Consider the following 24874-nt stretch of genomic DNA (forward strand, 5'->3'; position numbering starts at 1 on the left):
TAAATTCCACATATGAATGAAATCATATGATATTTCTTTTTGATGGACTTATTTCACTTAGCATTGTACTCTTTAGCTCCATCCTTGTTGCAAATGGCAAGATTTCATTCTTTATTATGGCTGAGTAATATTCCATCATGTATATAATGTGATACATATATTTTTAAAAGATTTTATTTATTTATTCATGAAAGACACACAGAGAGAGGCAGAGACATAGGCAGAGGGAGAAGCAGGCTCTCCCCACTGGGAGCTTGATTTGGGACTCGATCCCAGGACCTTGGGATCATGACCTGAGCCAAAGGCAGACACTCAATCCCTGGGCCACCCAGGTGTCCCTACACCACATCTTGTTTATCTCTTTATCAATTGATGGACACTTGGGCTGCTTCCATAATTTAGCTATTATAAATAATGTTGCTATAGGGGTGTATACATCCCTTTGAACTGGTGTTTTTGTTTTCTTTGGGTAAATACTCAGTCATTAGATTGCTGGATCCTAGGATAATTCTGTTTTTAACTTTTTGAGGAACCTCCATCTTGTTTTCTAGAGTAGCTGCACCAATTTGCATTCCCACCAACAGTGAAAGGGAGTTCCCCTTTCTCCATATCCTTGCCAACACCTGTTGTTTCTTGTGTTGTTGATTTTAGCCATTTTGATAGGTGTAAGGTGTATTTTATTGTAGGTTTTTTTTTATTTTTAAAGACTTTATTTATTTATGAGAGGCACAGAGAGAGAGAGAGAGGCAGAGACACAGGTGGAGGGAGAAGCAGGCTCCAAGCAGGGAGCCTGACATGGGACTCGATCTCGGGTCTCCAGGATCACGCCCTGTGCTGAAGGCAGCGCTAAACCACTGAGCCATCAGGGATGCCCTATTTTATTGTAGTTTTGATTTGCATTTCGCTGATGGTGAAAACATGGAACCCTTCATGAATGTGCATGTCCTTCTTGCACAAAGGCCATGCTAATCTTCTCTGTATCATTCCAACTTTAGTATATGTGCTGCCAAAGCAAGCACTGTTTTTATAGTCTTGACAATTTTGAAGAATACTGATCAGGTATTATGTAGAATGTCCCTTAATTTGCGTTTGCCTGATGTTTTCTCATTGCCAGATTAAGGCAACCATAAAGCCTTTTATGACCTTGTCTTTGAAGTCACACACTGTTACTTTGACTGTATTCTTTTATTTAGGAAGTAGACACTAAGTCAACCCAACGTTCAAGAGGGTGGGGGGATTGGGTTCTACCTCTTGAAAGGAGGAGTATCAGAGATTTTGTGGGCATATTTCAAAATCACCACAGGGGAGTCAAGGAAGGCCTCCTTGATACAGTGACATTTGAACAAAACATATTAAGCAAGGGAACGAGCCACAGAGAGATTAAGAGAAAGCTTTCTAGACACAAGGGACAGCCAGAAAGGGCCTGAGGCAGCAATGTGCACAGCAGTGTTTAAGGAGTATGTCAAGAAGCCCATGTGGCTTACTAGAGACAGCAAGGGGAAGAGTGGTGGGGCATGAGGTCATTAAGTTTGAGGGCTGGGGGTTAGGTAGGTAATGTAGGGCTTTGCGGGTCATAGTAAGGATTTGGATTTTATGCTGAGTGAAATGGGAAGCCATTGAAGGGTTCTGAGCAGAACAGTGACATGATTCTAAAAGGATCATTCTGGTTGCTGTGTGCATACACTGTAGATAGGAAGAGCAGAAGTTGGGTATCAGATGAGAAAGAACTGTGTTCTTCCAGAAAGAGGCTCTTCCCATAAAACAGGAGAGAGATATGTTTATTGCCTCAATCCCTAATTCAAGGCCCATTACAAGGATTAGAGAAGATAACATAGCTGGGGGGCCTGGCATACAGTAGGTGCTAAGCATATCAAAGTCTCAAGGAGGGATCCCTGGGTGGCGCAGCGGTTTGGCGCCTGCCTTTGGCCCAGGGCGCGATCCTGGAGACCCAGGATCGAATCCCACGTCGGGCTCCCGGTGCATGGAGCCTGCTTCTCCCTCTGCCTATGTCTCTGCCTCTCTCTCTCTCTCTCTCTCTCTCTGTGACTATCATAAAAATAAAAAAAATAAAAAAAAATTCAAAGTCTCAAGGAATAGCAGTCCCTTGAGGAAGAAAATGAGTACCTTCCACTGTCTGGAAGTAACTGAATTACCCACTGGAGCTTAGGTTCTTTTATGTCCAACATGTGGCTTGGCCCTAGGGATATAAAGGAAAAACTGAGTTCTTGACTTTGAGGAGCTCAGAGTCTGGTGGGGTGGACATTGCTGCAAGAAATAATCCCAACTCAACTGGCCAAGTGCTACAACTGATTTGGGACAGGAAACTCTGGTGGGCCTAGGAGGAATGCCTGATTCGGGGAAAGTACCAAAGGACTCATTTGACACTCAACTTCCACCCTTGCCACCAATACTCTATTCATACAGAAGCCAGACTCCAAACTCAAAGCTGTCTGAATCTCAAGGCCCACATTCCCAGCCACTCTGATACACTGCCAGCCCTTGGGAAGCATAGTCTTCCTACACTTACCCCCACAGTCTTGCCACTTACACCTTCAGAAGATGCTGCTATTCAATGGATTGAGGAGTTTTCAAAATCCTGAGAGAGGCAAAGCAAGGCTTATTATCCTCTGATTTATATTTACTGCAAGTTACATTAAATAGCACATACCGTGGGAGAGGAAATAGCTCTCTGTTGGGTATTGGATTCCTGTGGTCTCAAGGCTTTGGCAAGGCTTCTCTAGATAAGGATGTGGGAAGGTCAGTGCTATGGTTCTGAGACCTCCTCCCTCATAGGCCCACCAGCGCTGGTTCAAAAAACCCATAAAAAACCCTCTATTTTATAGGGGGAGAAAAATGCCCTCTGCAGGGGGAAGGTTTTGGTACAAGACTGGACTTTCAGCAATGGAAGTTGGCCTCTGAAATCACCAATTGCAATTTCGTTGGATGAGCTCTCTCTCAAGAGAGGCATGGTAAAGAGCAGCAAGCAAGGAAGCAAAAAAGAACAAGAATGAGAGTGAAGCAGAACTTGAGGATAGGATTAGTAGATGCTGAACTGATCTGTGGGACAGGAAGGGTGCAAAATCTGATGAAAGTGAAAAATAGGGGATCCCAGGGTGGCTCAGCGGTTTGGCGCTCAGGGCGCGATCCTGGAGCCCTGGGATCGAGTCCCAGGTCGGACTCCCGGCATGGAGCCTGCTTCTCCCTCTGGCTGTGTCTCTGCCCCTCTCTCTCTATTATGAATAAATAAAAAATTTAAAAAATAAGTGAAAAATAAAAAAAAGAAAACAGCTGTAAAGGATGGAGGAGATAATGGGTTTCTTCCTCACTAGACACACACCAGCTGGTAACATTTCCCTCTGTTGGTGGAGAGCCAGTGAGCACCTCCAGCACCTGCCCCCCCACCTCCGTCCACCCTCCCCATCACATCACTCTGCGTGGGAGGCGGGCTGGGGCTCATTCCCCAGGAGCTTCTCACCCCATCGTGCCTTCTACAAGTATTCTTACTAAGAACCTGCTTCAGGTCAGAAACTGCTCAAAGTGCTGGGGCGATAGCTGTGAACAAGGCAATAAGCATCCAAGTGAGTTAATAAGCCCGTTGTAGATAATGGCAAACGCTATGAAGAAAGTAAAATGGGTGTAACAGAATGGGGTGTTGTCTGTGCAATGGCAACACTAACAGGACTGTCCTCACTGGGTTGCTATGAAGATTAGCAGAATTAATCCATGGAAGCGTTTAGCACAGTGCCTGGCATAGAGTGAGTTCTCCTTGCTGTTATCCATCCATTCTCCCTCCCTCTCATCCTTTCTTCTGTCCTTCCTTCTTCCACTCTGCCTAAAACTCTCCCTTTCTCCCTATGTCTTCCTCTCTCATTCATCCGTCCCTTTCCAGATCGCTCATGTTCCTCCCTCCCTTTCTCCTTTCTCTCCTTTCCACCCTCCCTTCATAAGGCAATAGCCTTGCTCTTTCCTCCCTAAATTGAAGGGCAGTAGTGTAGTAAAACAAATTGCTGTCAACAAAGTACATTTCCACTGTATTCATCCCCATGCAGAGAAGATTTATCAGGGTCTCTCACCCTGCACTGTTATGTAAATGTGGTAATCCAGTGGAAATATGATATCTGAGGAGTCTGAGGATAAAGACACCATAAAAACTATCAATTACCCACTGGAGCTTAGGTTTGGTTAACTCCCTCACTGCCTTGCCTGTTTTCTGCCTTTCCCCTCTAGGGGAAAGCTTGACAGGTGATTACAGCTTGTAAAAGATGCTTTCTTCCTCCTTGGGACCTAGGAGGTCATCTGGAGGATCAAATGTTTGTAAAGTGCCTGAGAAATTTTAAAGTGCTACATAATTCAAGGGTATTATTATTTCCATTGTCATGTGGGCCATCTCTGTGCCTCTTCTGTGTGACAGATGGCTGCTGTGTCTGCAAGCCTAGGCTGACCCCACGCTTGGGTGTCTGTAATCTCCTTCTGCCTCCTGAACCTATAAGCAATGCTCCTTCTTTTCCCTCTTTCTAGGTACCCCCTGGGCACCCCAGGATCACATTGATGTTTGTCCTAGGAGTTTAATAGGAAGTTAAGCTCTCAAGAGGGATGAGAATCCTGAATGGCCCACCACATTCTCACCACTCAGGAGTAAAGAGTGGGGTGGGTTGAAGAACCATGGGTAGAGCTAGGAGGGAAGCTAGGGTCAAAGCCTTCAGCCCCAGCAGACCTCAGGGCAGCTGTACGGAGAGCCTCAGGGATGCATGTGCTGCCCTAGATGCCCTGATGGCTGTGTCCAGAAAGACCTACACTGTCTTCTATCCCAAAACAGGCAGGCAGAAGAGCCTAATGGTTCAGATCCCAATATATGAGTCTTGGGTTAAACTCCCATTCTGCTGCTTTCCAAATTATTTCTCTCTTACTTTTCTCATTTGCCAAATAGCAGTGATAATAGCATCTTTTCATCTAGTCATTGTGAGGAATAAATGAAACAAAGCTTGTGAAGCACTTAGCATGTAGTGAAATAATTTCGTTGTTGTTTCAAGTGTTGCTGAGAATGCTTTCTACATCATTGGCCCTGTTCCTCGAAGGCCTGGCCATGGGGATACAAACCTTGCCTGGCTACCTACCCCAGGAAAAGGTCCCTAAGTCTGGGTTGTGCCTGTTTATCTTGAGAACCCAGCAGCCCCAAGGGGGCTGGAGTTGAGGGACCCTAAGAGACCATAGAAAGGCAAGAAGAATTTTGGGGGAGGTGGGTGTTTCTTATGCAGAAATGTCAAGAGTCAAAGCTGGAAGTGGGGGAGGTGGCGGGGGTAGGGGGAGGAGGGAAAAAGATAGGATGTTTCTAAGCTGCCAGAATCTGGATGGGGCTGCAACTCTGGGGCTCTGACACTTCCTGCCACCCCCAGTCTTGGGAATGAATCACCAGAGGGAGGCCTGATGGAGGTGTCACGCTCTGCCCACAGATCATCGGTCTGTTCCCCAAAAGAGGGCTGATGGGAGGGAAAAGGATAAGATCTCCGAGGCTTAGGGGTAGAGAGGAGCTAGGTACAAGGGGAGAGAGGAGGAGCCCATACCTATTGGAAGGTTGAGGAGGCAGGCCCTAGCCTCCATCTCCTGTGCCAGCTTCACTGTGCCCATCCTGGCTGCCAATAATCGATCCATAACTGCTCTTTTGACATCTGCTTCTGTCTGTGCTGGGTTGGCTCTCTTCAGTTTCCCCACAGTGGGGTACTTCATATCCTTTTGCTAACCTACAGTGGTGAAGGGGACACGGGTCTACTCATCCCTTTCCCACCTGGCCAACTCTTAAAGTCTCCTCCCCTTAAAAGCCTTTGCCTCTGACCCGGAGCAATCTGTCTCTAATTGCATCATAGCAACTGGGTCATTTCATTGGGATTATTTTTCTTCAGGAATGCCTGATCCCTTAGGCTTCTGGCTCCTCAGAGTCTTCTTTATGTCCATAGAGCCCAGCTAAAGGTTAGACATAAATGTATGGATGTGGCCTTGGCCTACAAATACTATTTTTTCTCCTCTCGCTCTCTAGTTATTGTTATTCCTGACTCTTCATGTTTCCCATTTAATGAGCACTTACTACGTGGCAGGTATTTTTACATGTTAATTTATTTGTCACATTGATCTGCAGTAGATGAGAAAACTTTTATAGATGAGAAAATTGAGTAACTAGTCCAAGATCACAGAGTCAACAGGTACCAGAACTGAAATTTGCCAGCAAAGCTCTCAGATTTGTTTGAGAATTTTTATTATTTTTTATTATTTTTTTAAAAGGTTGTCTTTACTTATTCATGAGAGACACACAGAGAGACGCAGAGAAACGGGCAGAGAGAGAAGCAGGCTCTCTGTGGGAAGCCTGATGCAGGGCTCGATCCCAGGACCCCTGGGATCAGGACCTGAGCTGAAAGCAAATGTTCAACCCCTGAGTCACCCAAGCACCCTTATTTTTTTTTTTAAATACAAAAATGAAGGGATGCCTGGGTGTCTCAATCATTTAAGTGTCTGACTTTGGCTCAGGTCAGGATCTCAAGGTCCTGGATCAAACCCCTGGTCAGGCTCCACACTCAGTAGGGAGTCTTCTTTTCTCTCTCCCTCTGCCTGTCCCCCTGCTCATGCTCTCTTTCTCTCAAATAAATAGATACAATCTTTAAAAGAAAATAAATTACAAAAATGAGACCTCTTAGTTGTAACAATTTCATACAGAATTTTTTTTTTAAAGATTTTATTTATTTATTCATGAGAAACACACACACACAGAGAGAGTCAGAGACACAGGCAGAGGGAGAAGCAGGCTCCATGCAGGGAGCCTGACATGGGACTCGATCCCCGGTCCCCAGGATCATGCCCTGGGCTGAAGGCGGCGCTAAAACCGCTGAACCACTGGGGCTGCCCTCATTCAGAATTTTTAATTTGTATTTAATTTTTGAGTTTCCTGTTGCTTCTCTTCATATATACTGATATATGTGTGTATATATCTTCATTAAGATGTAATTTACATACATACATACATACAATTCACCCATTTAAAGTACACAATTCATTGGTTTTGGTCTATTTACAGAGTCGTGCAACCATTAACCACAATCAATCCTAGAACATTTTCATCACTGCAAAAAGAAACTCCATACCCATTTGGAGTCACTATCCATTTCTTCAACATCTTCAGGCTTAGGCAACCATTGGTCTACTTTCTGTCTTTCTAGATTTGCTTACTTTAGAAATTTCCTGTAAGTGGAATCATACAATATGTGGCCTTTGTGACTGACTTCTTTCACTTAGGATAATGTTAAGTTTCATCCATGTTGTAGTATTTATCAGTCTCTCATTTTTTCACTGCCAAATAATATTCCATTAACATAATGGAATGGAATAACAGTTCCATTGTGTGGATATTGTATGGAAATACCATGCAGTACCACGTATTATCCATTTATCAGCTGATGGAAATTTGGATTGCTTCCCCTTTATGGCTGTTATGAATAATGTTGCTATGAACACTCATGTACAAATTTTTGTATGAACACCTGTTTTCAGTTCCCTTGGGTATATCTAGGAGTGTAATTGCTAGACCATATGGTAACTCTATGTTCAACCTTTTGAGGACATGCCAGACTCTTTTCCAAAGCAGCTGTAGCATATTATGATCCCACCAGAGGTGCATCAGGGTTCCAATTTCTCCACATCCATCCAACATTTGTTGTTATATTTTTTTATTATAGCCATACTAGTGGTGTAAAGTAGTATCTCATTGTGGTTCTGTTTTTCATTTCTCTGATAACTAATGATTTTGAACATCTTTTTATCTGCTTTTTTTTTTTTTTTTTTTTATGATAGTCACACACAGAGAGAAAGAGAGGCAGAGACACAGGCAGAGGGATAAGCAGGCTCCATGCACTGGGAGCCCGACGTGGGATTTGATCGCGGGTCTCCAGGATCGCGCCCTGGGCCAAAGGCAGGCGCCAAACCGCTGCGCCACCCCAGGGATCCCTTTTTATCTGCTTTTTGCCTATCTTCTTCAGTGAATATCTACTCAGATCCTTTGCCCATTTGAAAATTGGATTATTATTTTTTTTTAAGATTTTATTTATTTATTCAGAGAGACACAGAGAGAATGAGAGGCAGAGACACAGGCAGAGGGAGAAGCAGGCTCCATGCAGAGAGCCTGACATGGGACTCGATCCACGGTCTCCAGGATCACGCCCTGGGCTGCAGGTGGCGCTAAACCACTGCGCCACCGGGGCTGCCCGGATTATTTGTCTTTTTGTTACTGAACTGTGGAGTTCTTTATATATTCTAGATCCAAGTTCCTTATCAGATATATAATTCTCAGATATATATTCTCTCCCATTCTGTGTTTCCCCCCCTACTTTCTTGATGGAATCCTTTGAAACACAAAATTTTTAATTTTGATGAAGTCCAGCTTAGCTTTTTTTTTTTTTTCTTGTCACTTAGGCTTTTGTTGTCATACCTAAGAAGGCTTTCCCTAACCCAGAGTCAGAAAGATTTACTCCTCATTTCTTCTGGGAGTTTTATAGTTTTAGCTGTGTAAGTCTATGATGCATTTTATGTATGGTGTGAGGAAAGGGATCCAAGTTCATTCTTTTGCATGTAAATATCTAGTTGTCCCAGCATCATTTGTGAAAAGACTACCCTTTCACCATAAAATTGCCTTGACATAAAATGAAAGGACTATAAAGTGAGGCTTTACTTTTTAAGATTCAAGTCTATTCCATTGGTCCATGTGTCTTTCCTTACACCAGTACCACACTATCTTGATTATTTATTATAGATTTGTGTAAGTTTTCACTTCAGAAAGTGTGGTCTTCCAGCTTTGTTCTCTTTTTTCAGGATTGCTATTGGTGTTCTGGGTCCCTTGCATTTCTATGTGATTTTTAGGATTGGCTTATAAATTTCTACAAGGAACCCAGCTGGGATTTTGATAGGGATTATGTTGAATCAAGATCAATTTGGAGAGAAAGCCCTCACTCCTAGTTGGGATACCATACCACCTATCATTTACAATGCAAAAGGAGACAGGAAAATCATACGGAAGACAAAGAGAGAAAGAAAGAGGCGGGGGAGAGAAGGAGAAAGGAGGAAGAGAATTAAGGAAGAGGAGTGATTATCCATATGGAATAAGCAGAAATGAATCCACATGTGGGGAGGCCCCGGGGCCAATCAAGAGTCAGAATCCTGGAACACTGAATTCTTCACCAGACACATCTTCCATTAACACAATTTCGGTTCATATGTTGGTAAATAGTACAGCTTCTTCCTTCCCCAAATATTTTTTTTCTTTTCCCTAAGATCTCTTCCAAATAACTGGAAGTTATGAGGATGCCTTATATGCCTTGATTTGTGGGATTTAATTGAAATTCCCGTTGAAAAATCCCACATCTCAATAATGGAAAGAAACTAATCGGGATCCCTGGGTGGCGCAGCGGTTTGGCGCCTGCCTTTGGCCCAGGGCGCGATCCTGGAGACCCGGGATCGAATCCCACGTCGGGCCCCCGGTGCATGGAGCCTGCTTCTCCCTCTGCCTGTGTCTCTGCCTCTCTCTCTCTCTCTCTGTATGACTATCAGAAATAAATAATTAAAAAAAAAAAAAAAAGACTTAAACATCAGTTTTAAAAAAAAAAAAGAAAAAAAAAAAGAAACTAATCTCATTCCTACCCCCTTTTCTGCAGTAAGAAGTGCTACAGCCCATTCTTGGTGAGTATTAGGGAAATTTAGCTTGCCCTGGGACCTCAGTTCTCAGGGGACTGGGCCATGGAGGCTGTGCCTGGGTCTCCATAGGTGCTTTGGAGCATGTGGGGTGGGGAGTGGGGCTGTAAGTTTCTTATAGCCTCATCATCTGTGAACTTAGCTGAGCCCAAAGTGTCTTGCTACAATCTGTACCTTCTGTATCTCAACCAGACCATACTTCTTTTTAAGAGCTGATGAGGGAATGAGGATATGGGAGGTGGGGAGACAGGCTGGAGAAGTAAGCTTAATTCCCTCCTAGTGGAAGGAAAAGGGATGATTGAAAATGCTCATTTAGCAAACGATTTAGCCTGCGTAGAAAATCCTATTAAATCACAATTCTTATCTCAGTCCCTGGCTCCTGGGAAGAGCAGCTCTGGGCTTTGTGAAGACCAAGGCACAGTTTTTTCTGAATCCGGCCAAACAATCATCCCTACTAAGAAGCTAAAATCCAGAGAGGCATGGAAACTTCACCAGGTTTCCCTGTCTCTTCCCACCCCTTCATCCTAGTTCCTCAATATCATCTGTCAATTATCTGGTTAGTTGAGCCTTTTCTCTGCCCTTTGTAATATAAATAGCAAGCATTTTATGGGTCCCCATTAAGCAATGTGATCAGCATCAATTACCTAATGAGACTCTGGAAAGTCGTGATTTAAAATCCTGATTTCAATTGTGACTCGGCTTTGTCTGCAGCCAACGTGATAATTGCAGTGACATCCAAACTAATGGCACTCCAGATGTGGAGCCTCTGCTTTCAGCCTGGCTTTGGCTCTGGGGAAAATTCACCCTCTCCCAAGGGTGCTGATCTCTTGACTCTATTCTGAAAGGGAGACTTTTATTTGTCCTACGAGGGCTCATGGAGTGAAGCACAGATCAGGGTGCAGCTCTGCCCTATAGCCTCTGGGCACAGAAGATTAGAGCAAAGTGTGAGGACACAGATCCCAAGGGTAGGCAGTTTGGTCTGTTTTGTTCTCTGCTGTTTCCATAGAGCCTGGACTACCTGGCACATAGTAGGGCATCCATTAATACTTGATGAAAAAAGAAGTAAAATCCTAGGATAGTCCCTTATCCAGCAAGCCCTTAACTTGCAAGTTTAGGTGTAGTCCCCTGGAAGACACAGAGAGATTTTTGTGTTTAGTGCTGATCTTTCCAGTGTGAAGATTTAGTAATTGTCCCATTTGGGCTGAGATACAAGTATTCAATGTTGACAGTCTGAAGGTTTTCATCTTTCTTTTGAAGCACTCCCATCTCCATTCCCAGACAGCCTGGTTAAGGATTGTATTCTGGCTTTTTTTTTTTTTTTTAATCTTTTTATCCCCCAGAGCAACACGGTAGTTCTTTTCTTCCTCACTTTTCTTTCTTCTAATTTTTAAGTACTCTACACCCAATGTGGGGCTCGAACTTAAAACCCTGACATCAAGAGTTGCATGCTCTACCAACTGAGCCAGCCAGGCGCCCCTTTTTCCTCACTTTTCTTGGCTCCTCCCTTGGATAAGAAACAACCTGAAGTCATTTGCCAAATCCATGTGTCAGTTTTCAGTACTCATTTATTCTGTGTCTCAGCAGCTGTTGACCTAGTTGATCCCACCCTTCCTTTTGAAATACTTTCTCCACTTGGCTTCCTCGACACTCACACTTTTAGTGTCAGTTTTTATTTTGGGATACTTTTAGATTTATAGAAAAGTTGCAAAGCCACTACAGAACTCCCATATGCTGCACACCCTATTTCCCTGCCGCCCCATCGTTATCAGTATCTTCCTTTAGTATGGTGCATTTGTCACACCTGTTAAGCCAAATTCTAACGTACCATCATTAACTAAAGTCCATATTTGACTCACATTTTTGCCTACTGTCCTTTTTTGTTGTTGTTTAGGATGCCACATTTCATTTACTTGTCATGTCTCCTTAGGCTCCGCTTGAGTATGACACAATTTCTCAGACTTTCCTTGCTTTTGATGACCTTGACACTTTTGAAGATTACTGGCCAGGCATTTTTTAGAATGTCCCTCAATTGGGATTTGTCTGAGTTTTTCCTATAATTAGATTAGGGTTACATGTTTTTGGGAGGAAGACTATAGAAGTGCTATTCTCACCATATCATATCAATTGACAGGATTGATTACTACTGATGTTAACCCTGATACCTGATTGAGTTTAAGTTTGCCAGGTTTCTCCACTATAAAGTTACCTTTCCACCATCCCTGCCCTCCTTTCATACTGTACTCTTTGGAATGATGTCACTATATATAGCCCACATTTAAGGAATCCTTGAAGGTGGATTATGTATTATTTGGAATCCTATAAAGGGGATTTGTCTCTTCTCTATTTATTTATTTAGTCTATTAATTTATATCAATATGAGCTCATAATTATTTATTTTACACTTCAGGTTATAATTCAATCAACCTTATTTTGTTACTCAAAAATTTTCACGTTTGGTTACTGGGAGCTCTTTCACTTAGCTACTTCCCTTTGATAAACTTCCATCCCTGGGTTTTTGTTTGAGCCCTTTCTTTCTGATGCTTTAAGATGCTCCAGGCTTATATTATATATTTCCTGCCCCAGCCCTAGAATCAGCCATTTCTCCAAGGAGCTCTGTTTTTTGATTTTTTTTTTTTTTATTACAAAGGAGTTTCACTCCCTGAAATGATATTATTTCTTTGCATTCTATCTGTATCTCCCACTAGGACATTAGGTCCTTAAACAGGATCTTTTCTGTTTATTCACTGCTGAATCTCCATTACCTAGAACAGTATCTGGCACACAGGAAAATATCAATAAAAGTGTACTGAATGAATGAGCAAATGAATAAGGCCAAGTATATACCTTTTATATACATGCATTCTTTTTAAAAAATTCTTGTATAATTGACATACAGTGTTACATTAGTTTCAGGTGTCCAACGTAATGATTTAACAATTCTGTATGCTGCTAAGTGTTTATCATGACAAGTGTACTCTTAATCCCATTTATGGTTTTCACCTATCCCCCCCAGCCACCTCTCCTCTGGCATCCATGTTGTTACAAATGGCAAGATCTCATTCTTTTTTTTTTTTTTCATTCTTTTTTTTATGGTCGAGTAATATTCTATTGTATACATATACCACATCTTCTTTTTCTATTCATCTATAGATGAATACTTGGGCTGCTTCTGTATGTTGGCTATTGTAAATAATGCTGCAGTAAACAGGGGTGCATATATCTTTACAAATTAGTGTTTTCATTTTCTTTGTCTAAACAACCAGAGTGGGGCAGCCCCGGTGGCGCAGTGGTTTAGCACCGCCTGCAGCCCAGAGTGTGATCCTGGAGTTCTGGGATCGAGTCCCACGTTGCCTCCCTGCATGGAGCCTGCTTCTCCCTCTGCCTGTGTCTCTGCCTCTCTGTGTGTGTGTGTCTCTTATGAATAAATAAATAAAACCTAAAAAAAAAAAAAACAGAGTGGAATTACCAGATCATATATATACATGCATTCCTCAAGGTGCTTTGACACTTATAAGAATTTGATCAAAAGGGATCCCTGGATGGCTCAGTGGTTTAGCGCCTGCCTTTGGTCCAGGGCGCGATCCTGGAGTCCCGGGATCCAGTCACACATCGGGCTCCCGGCATGGAGCCTGCTTCTCCCTCCTCCTGTGTCTCTGCCTCCCTCTCTCTCTCTCTATGTCCATCATAAATAAATAAATAAATCTTTAAAAAAAAAGAATTTGATCAAAGGATCGATACGTTAATGGACATAAGGATATATAAATTTAAAAATGGATGAATAAATTGAATAGATGGATAGATTATTAGATGTATGAATGAATTGAGAAATGGATGGAAGATGGTGTTACCACTTTGCATTCCAGTTATTCATGATAGAAAGTGGGTGATGAGGGGGCCTCATTCCTGATTCCTTCCACTTTCTTCTTCCACATTCAATCAACCACTAAATCCTGCCAATTTTACATCTCAAATACTTCTTAAATCCATTTCCTGTTCTTCATTTCAACTGCTCATTGCTCTAGTGCATGCTTTCTTCATCTCTTGCCTGGATACTGTTATAGCCTCCTAACTCATTCCTCTGTCTTCAGCCTTGTTCCCACCCTCACCTCATCCACGTTCCTGCAAGAGGGATCATTCTGAAATGCAGCTATGCCTGTGTCACTCCGCTACTTAAACCCTTAGGGTAAAGTCTAAACTCCTTAGCATGATATAAAACAACTTTGATGACCTGGATCTTGGTCATCTCTTGAGACTCTCTTCTGCCATTTTCTTCCTTGCACTGATTTGTATGTTTTAAAATACCAAACTGCTTGTAATTCCCACCAGGGATCATGCTATCTCCCTGCTCTGTCCTTTGCCCATAGTTGTCCCCTACCTGGAATGCCCTTTCCTCACAACCATGGTTTAGAATTCTTACAGTTTCAAGTTGAGAAACAGTTACAAAGCATGTAATTTTGCAATAGTTATTATGCTTATTAACAGGGCCAGGACTAGGGTGCCAAGTTTAAGGGAGTTGTACAGGTGACAGTGAACACACCCTTCACTTTTGTGCCCTTTCTACCTCACTTAACTCACCCTAATCCTGGTCCTAGACTTTTCTAGACTGCAAGCTTGCCAAGGACAAGAACTTTGTCTTTTCTTCTTGTAATCCCCAATTCAAGGACTGGTGCCAGGCAGGTGCTCAGGGAGGAAGGATGAATTGGAGTTCCACTGCCTAGGCCTAGAGTACAGACTCTACATCTTACTAGTTATGGGAATCTGAATTTGTTTCTCTCTTTTCTTCAGTTTCTTCTGTGGAAGAAGTAATAATAATAATAATAAATGGAAAAGTAGTAATAATAATGAATATCTGTGGAAAAAGTAATAATAATAATGGGTATCTCTATTAGAGGATTATCTTTCCTTTTTAAGGGAAATTATCCACTTTGCCAAAAATTTAAGATTTATTGACCTAAAATAAAGTTGTTGTTTTTTTTTTTTTTTACAATATTCTCTCATGACTAAATTTTCTGCCATATCTTCAGGTGTGTATCCTTTAAATATTTGTTGATATTGTTTATATCTATTCTTTTTTAAATATTTTATTTATTTATTCATGAGAGAGGCAGAAACATAGGCAGAGGGAGAAGCAGGCTCCATGCAAGGAGCCCGACATGGGACTCGATCCCAGGACTCCAGGATTGCGCCCTGGGCCAAAGGTAGGCACTAAACCGCTGAGCCACCCAGGGATCCCCCTCTTCTCTTTTTCTTGATTGAGCTTATCAAAAGTTTTCTGGATCCTCTATAGTATCTCTATTTTCTAATTCGTTAATTTTTGTTTTTGTCTTATGATCTCTTCCTCCTACTGTCTTTTGGATTTTTGGCTTCTTGAGTTGAATACTTTGTTTCAGCTTTTGATTTCCTTACATAAACTTTTAAATCCATATATTTAACTTAAAAAAAAGATTTTTAAAATTTATTCATGAGAGACACAAAGGGAGAGGCAGAGACACAGGCAGAGGGAGAAGCAGGCTCCTTAGAGGAAGCCTGATATGGGACTCAGTCCCTGGATCCTGGGATCACGCCCTGAGCCGAAGGCAGACACTCAACCACTGAGCCACCAGGCATCCCCATATATTTCCTTTTAAGTGCCACTGTGTCTGCCTTCTACAGCTAACTATCATTTCTAAATAGCTCCATTTTGATTTATTTTTTTGTCCCATGAGTTTAGAAGTGTTTCCAAATGCATGGGGGCCTTGTTTTCTTTGTGATGTTAAGTTCTATTTTGATTAGAGAAAGTAGTCTATATATATATAAATATATATATATAAATCAATAAGCTCTCCATTCTAGTATGTGATCAGTGTTTTAGATGTTCCATGGGTGCTTGAAAGGATAATCATTGGCTGCCTCATGGGATTATTGTGAAGATAAATATTAGATAACACCTATGTAGCACTTAAAACAGTGCTTAGCAGTTAGTAACACCTCATGAAGTGGTGGCTCTCGTTGTTTTGTTATTATTGTTGGTGGATGACAATCTTAGTTGTTCCTCTGTGTGTCACTGGGAGCTCTGGGAATTAGAGAAATTGAGCCCTTTCCTGCAAGGCAGTGCTCTACAGTTTAATGTCTACACTGGTTGCAGGGTCAATTAATCTTTGACACAGAAAGTACTACTCAGCTCATTATGGGGAAAAGAGCCCAGAGTTTAAATCAGACTGATCCATGCTAGAGCCATAGTGTGGCCCCTTCCTAGTAGTGTGACACTCCCCTTTCCCCCAAATTGTATTTTCCTTATTCAAGTTTGATCTTGGACTTGCATGGTCGTTGAGAAGATTAAAGTGAAAGCCTTCAACGTAGGAATGGATGCAAAGGAGACCTTTGATAGTATTGGTTTGTTTTCCTTTTCTTCCACTGAGCCTGCGGGAACAGAGGGGAAGAAAGTTAGAGCTATGATATTATAGTTTCTCTCCTCTCCCATCCTGGACTTCTCTCCTTAGAAAGCTTCCTTCTCATCCCAGGAAGGCTACATTTTTCTGATACTCCTCTTTAGGGAACAGCTTGGAACTAGTCATGACTGAAGAAGGGGAGAAGGAGGTGGAGGGAAGGGGGATGTTGACATGTGCAAATCACTACCCTGCCTCCTGCCAAATTAGTGTGACACCTGCTTGGGCTGAATTTCCTTTTTATCTCCTTCCTATGTGAAGCAGGCTAATTAATTTTTCAGGCCATGAGTCACCATATCTCATAGATGATAGCTCCTCAGACCTTCAGTGAGACCAGTGTCATCCTCGTTGGAGGCTACTCAAAGTTGGGATTTGTCTCTGCTCATTCTGGGGTCCCCAGGTGGACTGCACATCTTGAGCACCTCTGCCTTGCCCTGGGGCTGATGCTGAGCTTCCTGCCACACTGACTCCAACCTCTCCTAATTTCTGTCCTTAGTCCCAGTGTGCAAAATGGGTTGGTTGGTTTTCCTACCTTTGCATAAAAGGTATGAAACAAAAACAAAAACAAAAACAAAAAAAACCCACAACAACAACAACAACAGAAGGTATGAAACACATAGAGGGCAGAGCTAAAGGGGATGGAATCAGGGAAGCTCTGGACAGGGGTGTTTCAAAAGCACTTTCAGACAAAATAGACTTTGACTTCATTCTTACTGCTCCTTCTTCTAGTTCCTTTGCCTCTTGTCATTTTGTCCCTCCCACTGTAATTCCCACACAACTTTCATTTTTCTCTGCAACTGTCTCCAGGATGCTAGAGAAAACCACAGAACCATGCTTACTGGTTCCAATGTCCAATTTCCAGGTGTGGTGAGGCATTGGTGAGGCATTAGTGAGGCATTGAAGGCCTCAATGCCCATTGGTAATCTTTTTAACTATCCCCAGACTATGATTTTTTCATTCTCCTGTTATGGGCATTTGGGCTCTTTTCCAGTTTCAGCCATCACAAGTAAGGTTGCTATGAATATTCTTATACACATCTTTTTGTGGACACATGTTTTTCTTTTTCTTGGGTCAATATCAAGGAGTGGTATTGTAGGGGTGTCTGGACACTTCTGTCAGTTAAATGTCTGACTCTTGTTTTTGACTCAGGTCATGATCTGGCTCAGGTCACGATCTAGCTGTTGTAGGGTTGAGCCCTACATCAGGCTCTGTGCTCATTGTGGAGTCTGCTTCAGATTCTCCCTCTCCATCTCTGCCCCTCCCCTACTTGCACTCACTCGCATTCTCTCTCTCTCTTAAATAAATAAATAAATAAATAAATAAATAAATAAATAAATAAAAAAAATCTTTAAAAAAAAGAGGTGGAATTGGAGATTATAGGTTAGGTGACTTAAATTTATTTATTTTTTTAAAAAGTTTTTATTTTTTTTATTTTTAAGATTTTTTATTTATTTATTCATAGAGATGCAGAGAGAGAGAGAGAGAGAGAGAGAAGCAGAGACACAGGCAGAGGGAGAAGCAGGCTCCATGCAGAGAGCCTGACATGGGACTCGATCCAGGGTCTCCAGGATCACACCCTGGGCTGCAGGTGGCGCTAAACCGCTGCACCACCAGGGCTGCCCGGTGACTTAAATTTATAAGAAAATACCAACAATTTTCCAAAATGGTGGCCTATTACAAAGAAAGATCCCTGGGTTCTATGCTAGACTTACTGAATCAGAATATTCCAGGAATAAAGTCCAAGGAATAAAGATCAGAAAGCTGTTTATTTATTTAGTAAGCTGTAAATCAATGTGGGACTGGAACTTATAACCCTGAGATCAAGAGTGACACCCTCTACTGACTGAGCCAGCCAGGTACCCCCAGGGAGCTGTGTTTGTTTGTTTGTTTGTTTGTTTGTTTGTTTGTTTGTTTCAGGAAGCTGTGTTTTTAAAGAAATCTCCCCATGTAATTTTAATGCAGCTAATTCATTACTTGGCATGTGGAAACCACTGGAGAGCACTCAAAATATTTGCTTTCAGGTTTTACATTCCCTCCTGAATAGATATGATTCTGGCTTCCACGTCCACCATGTATCATGATTGCAAATAATGAAATAGTTGACTAACAGTGATTTAAGGAGTAAGGATATTTACTTATCTCATGTAATGAGAAAACTAGAGGTTAGTAGCTTTACATTTAGTTAATTTAGCCATTTGATAATGTCATCAGGATCCAGATTTTCTCATTTGCCATCTTCATGGTATTGTTACATTCTGTGGCTTGTCCCCTTATAGTCCTAAAATGGCTGCTACCCCTCTGAACAGCATGAGCTCACATGATGGCTTCCAAGGTGGGGGGGAAAAAAGGGATGAAGAAGATATCTATTGAATTGAATAGGAAAATCTTTTCCAGAGGCTTCCAGACTTCTAGGTTTCATTGTCCAGAACTAGATCACTTGTCTATCCTTAGGTTTGAAAGGGTGGGGCAAGGGATATTGAGAAAGTATCTGGCATTTTTGAGCCCCTGTAGTGGAAGGTAAGGAAAAAGGGTAGAAAAATGACTTTTGGGTAAGTAATCACCAGTGTATCCCACAAAACCTCTCTAGACTACTCTTAGAAGGTCACCTTAATTGCTAGGTTCAATGACTTCTCTCCAGCTGTCCTTGCACTTGACTTCTCTGTGATGTTTTGTGTTGCTGGCTCTCACTTTCTTGAAACTCTTTTCTTGTTTGTCGCTATACATTCTCTCTACCTCTCTGATTACTTCTGCTTAAGCTCCCCCTACTACTCTTCTTTTCTTTTTTTTTTTTTTTAAGATTTTTTAAAACTTATTTATGAGAGAGAGGCAAAGACACAGGCAGAGGGAGAAGCAAGCTCCATGCAGGGAGCCTGACGTGGGACTCGATTCCGGGTCTCCAGGATCACACCCTGAGCTGAAGGCATCGCTAAACCGCTGAGCCACCGGGCTCTCCCCTACCCTGGTGTTACCATGTTTTTTGTTTTGTTTTGTTTTGTTTTTTTACCAGATCCTGTCTTAACATCTCTGAGCATCTAAACTAAGCAATCCATCCTACCCATGTGACTAACATCTAACAGAGCTGTTTGTGGTCTACCCCTTGAGACTTTTTATTTGGCCATGGGCTTCCCTTCTCCACTATAGTCCTGACACTCCCACTGCCATGACTCTTTCTCTTCTCTGCATTACAGAGGTATTGCTCTTGATAAGATCCTTACCAGCTTTCTCTTAAGAACAGACCTTAAAAAAATGTTACTTATAACCTCTCACAGGGATAGATGCTGGGACTGAAGGACCCTTTGTTTTTCCACACTCCCTGGAATTTCAGAATAGAAGCTGAATTGCTCCACAAGATAAAGAGGTGATGAGTTTAGAGTCCCAGAGTTTAAAGGATCAAGAAGTGAAAAACTAGAGTCAGTTGAGAGCTGGGTGATAGAAGAATTGAGAAGCACGTACCACTTATGGCTACATGAGAGAATATGAATAGATATGTCTAGAGTTGAGTTTTCAAGTGAAACATGTGTTATGACCCCTCTCTGTGACTGTACAAATTTTTATTGAATACTTCCGAAGCTACCATATATGTGATATGACTCGATTTCAGACAGACAATAGTGAGGGAGCCATAGGTTTAGAAAGCTGGCAGCATGGGCAACCCCACATATGAGTCACACCCAGGCTATCAAAGCATTTCTTTGATCTCTGACCCCAAGCAGCTTCCAGCCCACCCTCTATGTAGCTGCCAGAATGATCTTTCCAAAACTCCCCAATTGGTTCTTCTCAAACCTGGGGTTCTTCATGGATCATCATTGTCAGGGGTCTTCAGTACCCATTAGAACATTCATTATTTAATTTTTTAAAAATGTAAGCATAGTCTATAATACCCAGATGGCCCCCTTATAACCAAGTACTTTGAGGAGATTTTAGTATGTTTCCACTCATATTTATTCATCAGGTTGTTGCCAAGTAATCTGAAATGACAGCATTTAATTTTTAATGTTGTAATTATTTTCATTTTCTCTGTTCACAGATATAGCCTCAGCACCTAGAACAGTGCCTGGCACATCATAGGTATTCAATAAAGAATTGTGAATAAATCAATCAATGAATGAAATATCTCAAACTGAGTTCTTGGGGATTCTCTGTAGTTAGATCTCTTCAGCATGGCATGTGAGGCTCTTCACAATCAAGCTAGGAATACTCAACTAGTAATTTTACCAGTCTGGGCAGGATGTGGAGGCGTAGTCCTTTTTAGAAAAAAAAAAAAAAGAAAGAAAAAAAGAAAGTAGAAAGGATTTATGTACATTTTGACAGGGAGGACGTGATATGCAAATGGATTGCAAATATAATGCAAATGACATGCAACTTCTAATGCAAATGAGCATCCTGTCTTTGGAATCAACTGCCTGAGTATTCACTAATTTGTCTGTGGTACTGGCAGTAAATCTTTCAAGGGCTTAGGATGCAAGTTTCCTTGGTGGGAATGTGTGTATATTGGGAGGGGGAGGTGGTGGAAAGGGGTCTCTCAAGGAAGAGTCAGTGTAATACTATAAGCCTGCTTCTTAGGATGAAGCTTGGTACAGTATGCGGATTAATATGAAGTTATGCTGCCGCGATATTCCAAAGGCTGGCATTTTGGAATTGGTAGAAAATGTGGGGCAACAAAATGTAATTCCTTGTACCCCTTCAACTCTGGCAACCCCCACATTTTCTTTCTCTCTAAAATAAATAGATAAATATTTTTTTAATATTGGGAAAATAAAATAAAAGAGCCTCTAGGAGATATATTTTAACATAGGTCAGAATCACTGGGGCACCTGGGCAGCTCAGTCACTTAAGTGTCTTGGCTCAGGTCTGTTCTCAGGGTCATGAGTTCAAGCCTCATATGCTGGGTATGCAGCCTATTAAAAAAAAAAAAAAAAGTCAACATGGCTTAGAATCGGTTTTTTTTTTTTTTTTAATTTTTTTTTTTTTTTTTTTTTTATGATAGTCACAGAGAGAGAGAGAGAGGCAGAGACACAGGCGGAGGGAGAAGCAGGCTCCATGCCCCGGGAGCCTGATGTGGGATTCGATCCCGGGTCTCCAGGATCGCGCCCTGGGCCAAAGGCAGGCGCCAAACCGCTGCGCCACCCAGGGATCCCTAGAATCGGTTTTTTTTCTAACACTGTGCTTTGCAATCAGACTTTAGTTCAAATTTCCACCTTTCAGCTATACAGACTCAGGCAACTTACTCAATTTTTCTGAAACTTAGTTTCCTCATCTGTAAAATAGGAGTAGCAGAATCTTTAGGAGATTGCTGTGAAGATTAAATGAGATAATGTACATATTTTGTGATGTGGAAATGTTGGGGTTTAGAGCAAATGATCAAGAAAGAATTCTTGAGACATCTTTGGTGCAAAAAGGTTGTTTTTTTTAAAGCACAAGACCCATGGGCAAAAAGAGTGGCACTTGGGTTGTGACAGGTGACTGATTATGTACTTTCCATTTGGGAGGGGATTAGGGATAGCCTAAGTCTCTATGTAATTTTGGAAGCAAGGTTTCCAGGACCTTTAGGGGGTTGACTATTGTTAGGAAAATGCCGTTTATTACTGTTTAATAAAACCTTAGTCATGAGATGCTTCAGATGTGTCTCAGTGGGCCGTATGGTTGGAGGATGATTACTAACATATATCTTGGGGGAGAGAGGTAAAGGAAGTTTCCAAAGGAATTTTTATATGTTAAAGTAGGCTTACAGGATCCTGGGGGGGTCAAGATAATATTAAGCTACAATAGCCTTTTGCATTTAGGGAAGTGTCAACATTGAGTTCCTAGGGAAAGGTTGCTCTGCCTGTTTCAAAGACTTGTCAGTGAGCTGTAAGTAGCAAGGAAATTTAATTTTTTCATTTGCCTTTGTTTCCTACATCACTTAGCACAGTATCTGGCTCACAGTGAATATTTAATAAGTATAGTTATTTGCAGTGATCATCTGTGGATTTGCTGCTTAGAGTCCATTCACCTTCCGTCTGGTAACTGTACCTCATTTTCTTCTGGTGAGCCATCATTCTCTCCTCAGTCCATGAAACTGACTCCACTCTGAGCACCAGGAATAGAGCATGTGACTTAGGTTTAAACCAATTAGACCATCCTCTCCTCTAATCCACAGTTATTGATTAAAAAATGGGGGCATACATAGAGTTACCATATGCTCTCAAAACTTCATGCCTCAATACATACCCACAGGAATTGAAAACAGGTGTGCAAACAAGGGCTTGTATGTGAATGTTCATAGCACCATTATTTATAAGTAAAAAAATGGAAACAACCTAAATGTCCATTGTCTGATGAATAGATAACGAAAATGTTGTATCCATACAATAGGAATGATATTCAGTTCAGTCATAAAAAGGAACAAAGTACTGATGCATGCTACCACATGGATGAACCTTGAAAACATTATGCTAAGTGAAAAAAACATGCACAAAAAAACATATGTTACATGATTTCATTTATATGAAATATCCAGAAGAGGCTAATCTATGGAGACAGAAAAAGTAGCTTAGTGGTTGTCAGGGACTGGAAAGAGATGGGGAGTGACTGCTAATGGGCATGGGATTTCTCTTTCAGGTGATGAAAATATTTTGGAATTAGCTAGTAGTAATAATTGTGCAACATTGTGAATAGACTAAAAGACACTGAACTGCATGCTTTAAAAGGATGAATTTTATAGTATGTGAATTATATCTCAATTAAAAAAACAAAACTATAAATAAAATGTATGGCCACATGGCTCAAGCAGGCTAATGAAAGCCAGTCCAATTCAGTACAATTCTTTGGTCTATATTCTGCTGATCCGTTGAGCCTGAGATTGAACCATCAACCTAGCTGAAAGTGGAGTCAAGAAATGAAGAGACGTCACGACCTGGCTAGATATTGTTTGGAGCAAGACTAATCATCCCAGTTTTCCTGGAACTTTCCTGATTTTAGTACTGAAAACCCTGTGTCCATGTTGGTCACCTGGTTGGATCTCTAAATCTACTTCTGCTTGAAACTCAGGATTCTACTTGTGGACTTTTCAATTACAAAGGTAAATTCCCTTTTTGTTTTAGCAAGTGTAAAAGGTTGGGTTCTCCAGGCGCAGGCACCAAGACAGAGTTCAGGGTTCAAGACGTTTACTAGGGAACCTATGAAAGGAAGAAAGCAGAAGAAGGATTAGGCAGAGGAAGAAGTCAGAATGTGATGCAGGCTCTTGACCAATCCAGCAAAAGCTCTGGAAGTAGTATTGCCATTCAGAAGGTCCCACACTGAAGGAAAACAGCTGGGCCATTATACTCTTTCTGCTCCTTTTCACCTCCAGACTTCTAGTTAACCTTTAAGTCTCAGCCTAAATGTTGACTTTCAGGGGAGGCTTTTCCTAAAGCCTCAGTGATATTAAATCCCATTGTGCTTGGCCCATCTCATGTAGTTACTTGATTAATTATTATTCTTTTTTTCACATCTGTCTTGCAATTTTTTAGCCTCATGCAGGAAAGGACTGTTCTGGTTAGCTGTTTCTAGGTAACAAACTACCTCAAATCTTAGTGGCTTACAACAGAGTTTGGCAAAGTAGGGCCTATGTGCCGGATCTAGGTCACAGCATATTTTTATATAACTAGAAAACTGTGTGAGTGTGTGTGTGTTTACATTTTTAAGGAGTTATTTTAAAAACCCAGAATAAGAACAGTATGTAAAGAGACAGTACATGGTCTGCAAAGCCTAAAATATTTACTATCTGGCCCTTTATAGGAAAACATTGCCTATTTGTGGGTTAAAACAACAGCCAGTTTGTTAATGGCTCATGATATTGTATGCTAGGGATTCAGGAAGAGTTTGGTTGCATGATTCTTCTGCTCTATATGATGTTGACTGGGACCTCTCAGGGGGTACTCTGCTGGAGGTTGGTCTTGTATAAAAGGTCCAAGAAGGCTTCACTCAACCTCTGGTACCTTGGCAGTGTGGCTGGAAGGCTGGCTCAGTTGAGCCCCTCTCCCTGTCCATGCTGTCTCACTATTAGGGTGGATGCACTTATTGCAGAATGGCTCAGGGCTCTAAAGAGACCAACTGTGGGGGCTTGCAGAGTAGACTTAAGATGGGATAGCATCACTTCTTCTGTACTCTGTAGTTTAAAGCAATCTAGATTCACAGGGATGACATATATGCTGCACCCCTCGATGACAGGAATGCAAAGAATTTGAGACTACCTTTAATTTACTTCAAGAGTCTGCTTGCTCACTATTAAATCCCCAGCTCTTAGCACACCACCTGGCACTTGAACTCAATAAATTTGTTAACTAATGGGACACACTGTAATAGGTGGAATCTGACCTATTTGTAATATTAGGTTTGGAACTAGAACAAAGGGTCTACTTAGACCCTTAGGAATATTCCATGTTATTCCATTTTGGAGCTACCACCATCCTGGCACTGTGATGCATCTCTCTCAGAGTATTTGAACTTCAGTTTCCTTTTTGGTTAATGAGGAGCAGTAACACCTGCATCTCACAGGCTGCTCATGAAAATTAAATGCCGTACATGAGAGAGCTTTATAAATTGTGAGGTTTTTTTTTTTTTAAGATTTTATTTATTTATTCATGAGACACACAGAGAGAAAGAGAGGCAGAGAGAGAAGCAGGCTCCATGCAGGGAACCCGACGTGGACTCGATCCTGGGTCTCCAGGATCATGCCCTGGGCTGAAAGTAGGCACTAAACTGCT

At 41.6% G+C, this 24874-nt stretch overlaps 1 non-coding gene across 1 annotated transcript; it reads right to left on the reverse strand.

Annotated features, from left to right (window-relative positions):
* Nucleotides 1-912: 912 nt before the first annotated feature.
* Nucleotides 913-1019, reverse strand: LOC121496318. The gene has a single exon (XR_005989151.1). It is a non-coding gene; the product is annotated as a U6 spliceosomal RNA (small nuclear RNA).
* Between the last annotated feature and the right edge of the window lie 23855 nt (nucleotides 1020-24874).

Source organism: Vulpes lagopus, chromosome 7, assembly GCF_018345385.1.
Source record: "Vulpes lagopus strain Blue_001 chromosome 7, ASM1834538v1, whole genome shotgun sequence".
NCBI lineage: Eukaryota > Metazoa > Chordata > Mammalia > Carnivora > Canidae > Vulpes > Vulpes lagopus.